This window comes from Marmota flaviventris, chromosome 7, assembly GCF_047511675.1.
Source record: "Marmota flaviventris isolate mMarFla1 chromosome 7, mMarFla1.hap1, whole genome shotgun sequence".
Lineage (NCBI taxonomy): Eukaryota > Metazoa > Chordata > Mammalia > Rodentia > Sciuridae > Marmota > Marmota flaviventris.
Window position 1 is genome coordinate 59,058,658 of NC_092504.1, and position 9,502 is coordinate 59,068,159.

The following is a 9,502-nucleotide window of genomic DNA, read 5'->3' on the forward strand; positions in this document are numbered from 1 at the left end:
GCAGTTCAAGTAGCAACAACACAATTCAGGGCATGGCTTTGCTGTCAAAGTGCCCAGGTTTAACTCCTAGATTTAGTACTTACTGTCTCTCTGGATGACTGATTCAATATCATTAATTCTTAGAAATCCCATCTCTAAACAAGAATAATACCAGTAACTCCCTCAGAAAATTGTTACTGATATTAAGCAGGTGTTAGTTATACTTATCTAAGGAGATAACTTTTAAAAGCTTTTATGCTATGAAAGAGGAATCACAATACTAGGATGGTGTAGAACAAGGGACCTAAACAACTCAGTGAATCAAAGAAATGTCTCCAAGGGATAAAAATGTTGAAAGTGTGCCTTAGGGCATTTTAGTCAGGTGGAAGGCTTGAGAAGAGAGGGATTTCCTATCCAGGTAAAAGAGGGAATTTGAGCAAAGATTCTGAGATGGAAGAGAATAGGCCACATTCAAAGCCTTGGAGGTAACCCTGTGTGGTTCTCCATTGGGAGAAGTGGAAGTGGAAGGTCAGACTGGTGAGGTGGGCAGGGCCAGATCAGGCAGGACCTTACAGCCATATTGCAGATTTTGAACTATGTTCTGAGAGCAACAGGACACCACCACCAACAGTGTCCTCCCTCACCAGACACCCTTTATTGGAGCCACTGCTCAGCAGTAGGGGGCTTGATTTTAATCTCTTTACTCCCTTCTCTGGCTCCCAGACAGGCTCCAGATGAAGATGAAAGGATTTGGATTGCTAGTTCTGTCAATTAGCAAAGCTTTATTTGTACTCCCCTGTTGGTAGTGTGAGAGTGTGTTGAGGGGCTAGGGGACTGGTTGGGGGATGGAAGAGGAGGAAGCCAAGAGAGGAATATATATGGGCAAGTCAGCTCTTCCAAGTTCCAGATAGTGGAATATAAGACACTTTTTTGCTTTTATCCCTTTATCTGAGAATGTTTGATGTTACATTTAGGGTTTGAATTTGAGTCTACTATTCCATAAGTTTTCTTTGTTCGTATATGTGTGATTTTGTTGTTGGTGCCGATGTTGTTTTAGCAATGCCTATAATTCACTCAGCTTCCAAGTAACTTAATAGGCATGGGATTACCAGAGTACAGATAAATAGTCTAAAATATAGATGTAGATTTTTTCCAAATTGCATATTTACATCCAAAAATTAACTTATGAAAATATTTTGTCATATAATTTTAGTTATTTATTATAATTTTTAATTTTCTACTCTTCAAGATTAGTATAATTACCTTCCCTAATTTCTATGACTGTGGGGAGAATAACATGGATAATATAGTCAATGAGTATTTGATACATTTGAGTTACATTTCCATCTAAATAAATAAATAAAAGAGCGGGGGTCTATTAAGGGAAGTCAAAGCTAACCAAGTAGACCAGAGCTCTGTGTCTTAAATTTTCCTCAGTCTGTATTTACTTATTTAATGCTGGGTATTGAACCGAAGGCCTTACGCATGCTAAGCCCATACTCTACTACTGAGCTATAACCTGTCCCCCATTTTCCTCAGTCTGATTTGGAGTATGTCACTGAAAAGATACCAGTGGAGTTCATCTTTGAAACTGTGGTCAATTAGAGAATATGCAAGGAAGTTGAATAAAATCATCAATGAATGAAAGGTTATCTTGGATTCCATTCTTCATGAAAAATGATTTCTTGCAATGCAGATCTTTATAGTCACAAGTCTATAAGAACTTGTCAGACTTTGTCTAGGTGGAGCTGAGATTTGAAAAAAAAATCTAGCAAAATTAACTGCCCTAGCATACCATTCATGTGATTCATTTAAATGGAAACATGACATTATTTGAAGACTTAGGAAAGTCTTATATGAAGTGAGGTAAGTAAAATGAACTAAATGTCTAGAGAGTGAATGAGTCAATTTTTTTCTCCATAAGCACTAGAATTCCTGCCTATGTCATTCAGAATCACTAGTCTTCCTGGAACATTTCTTTAACCTTTGTTTGATCTTTTCTTCATCTAAACTTTTCTCCTCAACTTGTAATATTTTTTCAAGTCATAATTCCAGATTACCATTACTTAGATTTTTAAAACAACTTGAAAAGGATAATTTTTCCTTTGATGGGAGGTAACTGAATTTTTCAATAAAACCTCAATTTTATAGTACTTTCTTTTTCTAAGCAGCTGATGTAATGCATCAGAACAACCCATTTATATCCATAGTTCTGAGAAACTGCTACCCCAAGAAATTTCCAAATTGTATCATGGATTGCACGATAGAAGTATTTACAAACAAATGTTGGTGGAAATAACACAATGTTTTCTTTAATCCATGTGAGATTTACATGGAATAAATAAATGTCTTTCCCAGATGGTGGTTTGCATAGGTGATGACACTGTGCTGAAATAATCACACACATTTGCACGCTATTCATGCCTGGGCTTTTCCACGGAGGAGGAATGACTAAGAGTGACCATGAAAGCTCACGGGGCCAAAAATTCCAGGACAATCTTCTTTTCTGCTCTGGCCCAACCTGTCAAAAGTATAGGTATAGAAGCCATTTCTGATCATCCTTTTAAGCAACTACAACTGGGAAAATTGATCATACACAGTGGTCTGTTCCACTGGTTATTACTTAACTGCCACAAGATGACCAGTGAATAGTAGTCATCAACAAAAACAGATGACTCTTCTTGCCATATTTTCTTCACAATTAGATACATCATTTTTTGTTATCACTCAACCTTATGCATACGTAACCTCACTGATGTTACTATTGAACTTTAGAGATTTAATCAGAACTTCTTGGAGTGAAACTGGTGTTAAGAAGATTCTTAAGATGTTTGTATGTGAGAGAGCTGGGAGAAATAGCCTCATCCAATGGAGTCACTTAATGAAATGTGTAAAACAGGCATATTTAGACTCTACCCTGATATTCAGATCTAAGGACGTGGGGGTGGTCTGCCCCTCCAGGAGTTTTAAAAGCTCTGTAGATGATTCTAATGTGCAGTCAGGTCATGATGGTGACATAGTAGACTTCCTGCATCTTCTGTTCAGAGATCTCTAGGAATCTAGGAAGAGGAAGCCTTCTAAAGCAATGGCTCCAACACTGGGTCTCTTGAGGAAAAAAAAAAAAAAAAAGAACAAAAGCTCTTTATAACTCCAATAATCCCTCACATTTGCTTAGTATATTTCAGTATTTTCCAAAGCATTATATTATAATGAATAGTTGGTATGATTATATGAAAAAAAAAAGAAAAAAACACCCAGATACCTCTATAATGTCATCTACAATCTTCTATTTTGTATCTATTGGTAGTTTTAACAAATATTGAATTCCTCTAATAAACTACAAGTTCCTGAAGATCATACAACAGACTATTGTGCATGATCAATATTTCTGGATCTTATTTGTCTTTGTATTCTGTAGAAGTGTTTGATAAATGTTTTAACCTAAAAAGTGTCCTATCAATTCCTCTATAATAATTCAATTTGCTTTGATGAATTCTGCTGAGCACCTCTTCTGCCCTCGGCTCTCTAGATACAGTGAACTTGATGCTCATAATCCTGTTTTCAAGGAGTTTTATTCCAGGAAATGAGTGACATACTTAGCCCTTGATTTCCAGGATGACTCCATGCCTCACTCAGTACTGACATGCCTTAGCAGAGATTCTGGACTGGTATGAGCCAAAAAGTACAGAAGGCCTGTGCCTTCCCCCTGGTGACATGCAATCAAGAATCAGCCTGCCTAGAATTGTTGCAATCCTTCTATCATTTTAAATGAATGACTTCCGATTACTTCGAGTTTCCTCACCTAAGGAACTTAAATGCCACAATCAAAGGAATGTATTAGCAATGCTCAGAACATAAAGCTAAAATCTTGGCAGAGAATGCAAATGTCTCAGGTTACCACCATATAATCTATGTTTAATTTCCACATTGGAAGGACTATACTTGAGTTCTTGGTACTGTTGATTTACACTTAGAATATTTAAGTAGAGATATGCTGAGATGTGTCAGCAGCATGAGAAAGGATTTAAAAACCGATTAAAATTATATGTGTGCATGTATAATGATGACCCTTTGGCAACTCGAAGGAGAAGAGGGCAGCTTCCCCTTAGGTTATGGGAAATTGAAGAAGTGGTGCAGGCCAGCATTAGAAGGTCTGCTGCCTATCCAAACTTTTGCTCTCCTCCAACCTGCTCTGGTGTCTGATCTCATATCATCCTCTTAAGCAAAGACCAAATGAGCTTTGCTCTTCCATTTCAAGGAAAATGAGGCATCTTCAGAAAGGCTGATGGAGATTGTACCATGATTTGAGGACCAGAGGCTTGAAAATCAGTTTCACTGGCCCTTTCGAGTCCAATACTGCCTTGGAAAGGAGAAGAAGAAAAATCATGAATCCCCTGCCTTACTCAGAGTCACATCCCAATTCACTGGTGCCTAAACTGTGGAACAGACTAAATGAGGTTTGGCAAGAAATAAATTTGCTCATAGCTATTAACATTTTATTTTCGATTTTAGAATCCAATTTTATTGGGTTTTGTGATAAAACATCTTTTAGGAGTTCTGTCAGGACTATTGGGGCAATGGCAGAGATTCTTTTCTAAAGCTCTTTGTACTTAGCATGGAACCAACTTAATATTCAGGGCAAACAACTGATTAAAGAATTAATATTATGCTGGGACCCAGGGTGGAGATGAGAGGGAGAGTTATTTTGAGTTTTGAGTCCAAATATAAAAGTGATTTACATGGATGGAAAAACATTAGTCTACTTTCAAGTTAAACTTCTAACTAAAGTTATTTATCATAATAACCATAATTATTTTAAAAAGCACCTTGACAAAAATTCAGAATGGAAAATCATCTAGCCAAATTACTAAGGTCAGAATCTCAGAGTCTGATCTAAAGTTAATGTTTTGTTTGTTGATATCCCTTGCTATGTTTCTACAAATGCTAATCTTAGGTTTATGTTTCTCAAAAACATCAGACATTGTCCGGTGCCTTATTACCCCTTTGAATGAGATAATAAAAGAGCTAATTATTAAGAAAGAAAAAAAATATTCAAACAGCTGACCCATATTAGGTATCACTTTCTTTTTCTGAGTTAGAACAGGATGATGATCCAGTAGCTACTTTTAAAGATTGGAAACTAACAGGATATAATCAGCTTGGCATGCAGAAAGAGGAGAATTTAATTACCAACAAGTTGTTAAGGTAAAAATGTCAATTGATACTTGATATCAGAGTAAATACTGAAAGAACAGTATTCTATTGTTGCAAATATCAGGATTTAAAGGAAATAATACAGTTATATTAGTTTTATATTACCCAGCATTTTATTAATCAGAATTCTCTGTTAACTTGGCACTTCTGAAACAAGGATAATTATTATTAATCATTGCGACAATACAGTATTAAAATATTGTTAAGAATTAAAGTCTAAGCATATTTATATACTCTAATACTTGAAATTGCATTTATGTAAGCCATATTTGGCATATTCTTAATTAATCATAACATTGTTATCTAGGAATGCCAAATACCAGACTTCTTATAAATTATATCTGTTTGAGGAATTTTCCCTGAAGTTATATTAATTAGCAGAGGATTGGGCACAGTGTTACATACCTGTAATCTCAGCAACTTGGAAAACTGAGGTAGGAGTATTTCAAGACCAGTTTCAGAAGCTTAGCAAGGACCTGTGTCAAAATTTTTAAAAAGGGCTTGAGATGTAGCTCAAAGGTAGAGCATCCTTGGGTTCAATTCCCAGTACCAAAAAGAAAGAAAAAAACTTTTATTAGTAGAAAAAGATTTGTCATGGAGGCCAATTAAAAAATATGTTTAATTGGAGAAAAATGATTGCATCATCAGTCTTCAACTAGCAGTGAATTTGAACTCCTTGGTTTCATTTCTGCATCAGTTTCCATGTATTAGATATTTTCTCTCTAAGGTTGGGTCTCTTGTCTTTATGATGACTTTTGCCATTTGGAGATTAATATTTTAAGTCCTCATTACTGAGTTACAGAATACATGTGCAATGGTGGAAGTGATTACAAATTGCAGGAGTTGTGAGACCTCAACCCTAAAGTCATTAAAAAGGAGGTTTTTTTAAAGTATAGTGGACCACTCGCACCAACAATAAATCACTTGTGATGTTTTCACACAGGTGAATTCCTGGGCCCCTGCTCTGGATCCAGTGGATCCAATTCTTAATGGAGGAATAGGAATTTTTATTAGTGTCTTAGTTGATTCTGACTTATTCTAAAGACCAAAACTAACTCCCTTAAAATGATTTATTTTCCCAACTTTTAATGCCAAAGTCCTAAAAAATGTTGAGGTACTTAAAAATTTAAATTTCTGCCTAAAACAGGTGTGGTTGTGCATACCTGTAATCCCAGTGGCTTGGGGGTGCTGAGATGGGAGGATCACAAGTTCAAAGCCAGCCTCAGCAACTTAGCAAGGCCCTAAGCAAATTAGCAAGACCTTGTCTCAAAAAATAAAATAAAATAAAACTGGGATAGGGATGTGGCTCAGTGTTGAAGCACCCTGGCTTCAATCCCTAGTACCAAAAAAAAAGAAGAAGAAGAAAAAAAAGAAGCAAATGACTGTCTCTAAGGAACTTTTCCAAAATTACATGATGGTAGTAATGTTGATGGTGAGGATGATAATGATAGTGGTGGTGGTAATAATGATGATGATGGTGGTGGTGGCAGTGAGGGTAATGACAAAGAAGATGATGATGATGATTATGATGATGATGATGGAATCACTTTAATTCTGACCAAAATTTCAGGCTGTTGTTTGAAAATATTAAGTACAACACTGATCCCAGGACCTTTGCATTTACTTATGTTCCTTTGAAAATACTCTCCAAACTTTAAAGACATATTTATTTCTGCTCAAAAATCATGTTACCTGAGAACTCTTCCTTAACTATACTAAAATTATACCACTTTCATTTACTGTCTTGTTTGCATTTGTTTTTCTTCCTGGGTATCTTATATATTTACTTAATTGTTTAATATTATCCCCTACTAGAGTGTACAATCAGTAAGAGCAATGTCTGCATGTGTTTTGTACATTGCTGTATTCCAAGTGCTTAGAGGATGATAACAGGCACATGAAAAATCTTAATAAATATTTGTTGGAAGTAAATCAGCCAACCCACACAGTTGTTAGTTAATCCCCCAGCAAGAACATATAAAATGATATAAAAGGAAACTTAAACGTGAGCTTGTAAAACCCCTTCTTGCCCCACACTCCAGCCATGTTATCTACAGAAAGAATCCACTAAAGGTCAACTTATGCTCCCATACTTCAAGATACCCCCTTGAAGTAGACTCCTTGCTTCCACTATGGACACAGTTTAATTCACCCTCCACGCTGAGCCAGGTGATGGATCACATCATTCCTCCCCTTAAAACTCATCAAAGGCAGCCCATTGGCAATCAGGGTAGAAGACATCCAGAATTCTGTGTGGTTCAGCTTCACCTGAGCTCCTCCCTTGGATCTTTTTTTTCAGTCATGAGTACTGTATCAGACTTAGGGCTGCATCTATGCCAACCTCTACTGGAACTGCTCCCTACTTCTGCCCTGGCAAACTTTTACTCAGTATTGAAATCTGAACTACAATACCCACTTTTCTTAGAAGCACTTCCTGACTTTGATATTTAGATTAGTTCTCCTTGAAATGTTTGCTGAAAATTCTAGAATTTTTGTCCATGATATTTATAACAATTCATACAGTTTTGATGGTATGATTATTATTTTTAAGCACCTCATCTCCACTAAACTCTAAGTTCCACTCCACAGGTCTTTCTATTCTTTTTATATACATAGTAATGAGTACAATATAATATGGATTCTCAGTGAAGATACATTGACTGAGTGAGATGACTGTCCAAAGTTAACTCCTGATAAGATGGTGTTATGACAGGTATTTTATATTACTGTGAGTGCTTTTAAAGTCTCTAGAAAGCTTAGTGGTTTTTAAAAATAGTTTCATTAATTCAGTTGTCCTAATTCTATTAATAGTAACTCTCATACTTTATGCAAGTATTTGATTTAGTAGTTTAAAACCCTTCTGAGAAAGTTACTATTATTTATTTGACCATGAGGCTCACTGCTAATTATGGGAACAAGAATTTGCATCCAGTTCTATTGACTCCAAAGCCTTAACCTCAACACTGTGCAATGTCAGAGCCCCCTTAAACCTCCATTTCCTTCCTGAAGCATACTTGGGGATGCCCTGAATACGTATTTATTTAAATGTAGTTTTAATTTACTGCCCATGGGTCATTTTAAAATCTAATAGGAATAATCTAAATCATCCTATTTCATTAATAGGTACTGCAACTAAATATTCAACTTTGTAATCCATAGATGGCCTTTCAGTCTTGGGTTTGGAACATTAAAAATCAAATTAGTGCCTTCCTTATTTTTTAATACCATAGGTCCAAAATTTTAATATGCATGAAGATGACCTTATATATGGAGATTTGCTTAAAATGCAAGGTTTTGATTTGGCAGCTGCTTGGCCTGTTGAATGCTGAGCTTAGGCATGCCTTGGCATGTATCCTGAACTTGCTCTCTCTGCCCTCATTATGGCCGTCAGGCTCATAAAGACAGCTCCCAAGTCAATGCGAATGCCAGATCAGCTAGGGAATTTGTAACATTATTTGCTTTGAATCAAAGTTCATTTGGTTGACTCTGGCATTCCGAATATTGGCCTGGGTCCTCCTAATTTGTCCTTGTTTATACTAAAGTAAACCTCAGGTGATGTTTCAAAATCTTGATGAACAGGAAACCGATTGTTGAAGTAAGCGAAAGGCAAAAATTCTTTTTGTGTGAAAGTCCACTGGATTTTTGAAGACGTGTGTATAAACGATCGGTGAGTCACCAACATGAGTGAGTTTATTATATATCACTATGATTTTACCTTTAATCATAAATTTTTAAGTGGGATAATTTATAATTATTTAAAAGCCATTATAAAATTTCAACACTCTGTATGTCTTTATGTTCATTTTAGATTGGGATCCAAATCTGACTATTCTTACTTAGATTAGAATAATATGCCAAGATGGGAAATCGGAAATTTTATGATTGACAGAATTATCTTTTTTTGCTCTATCTACAAGAATGACTAGGGATCACATTTAAGAAGTTTAGAATAGTTGATAAATTCCCAACATTTTTCATTTCCATTATAATTAGCAATCAGCCTATTTGGTCAGCCATGAAGTTTGCTTAAAAGTGAAAAGAATGTCAGTAGTCATTTAGTTTCTTTGTTGTTGTTTTTTTTTTTTTTTCAGGCTTATTAGATAAATGTGCCCTAAGAGCAATTAGACTTTAATTAGAAGTGTAATTGGAACTTCCTGTGTATCTTGTTAAACAGCAGATTATGAATCAGTACATTTGGATCTGAGATTTGGTCTTTTATCCAGCTCTAGCTGATGATGAGGGTGCTGCGTTTTGAGCCATTATATGTATGCATTACATAGAACAGGGCTCAACAGAGGCTGGGTTAATT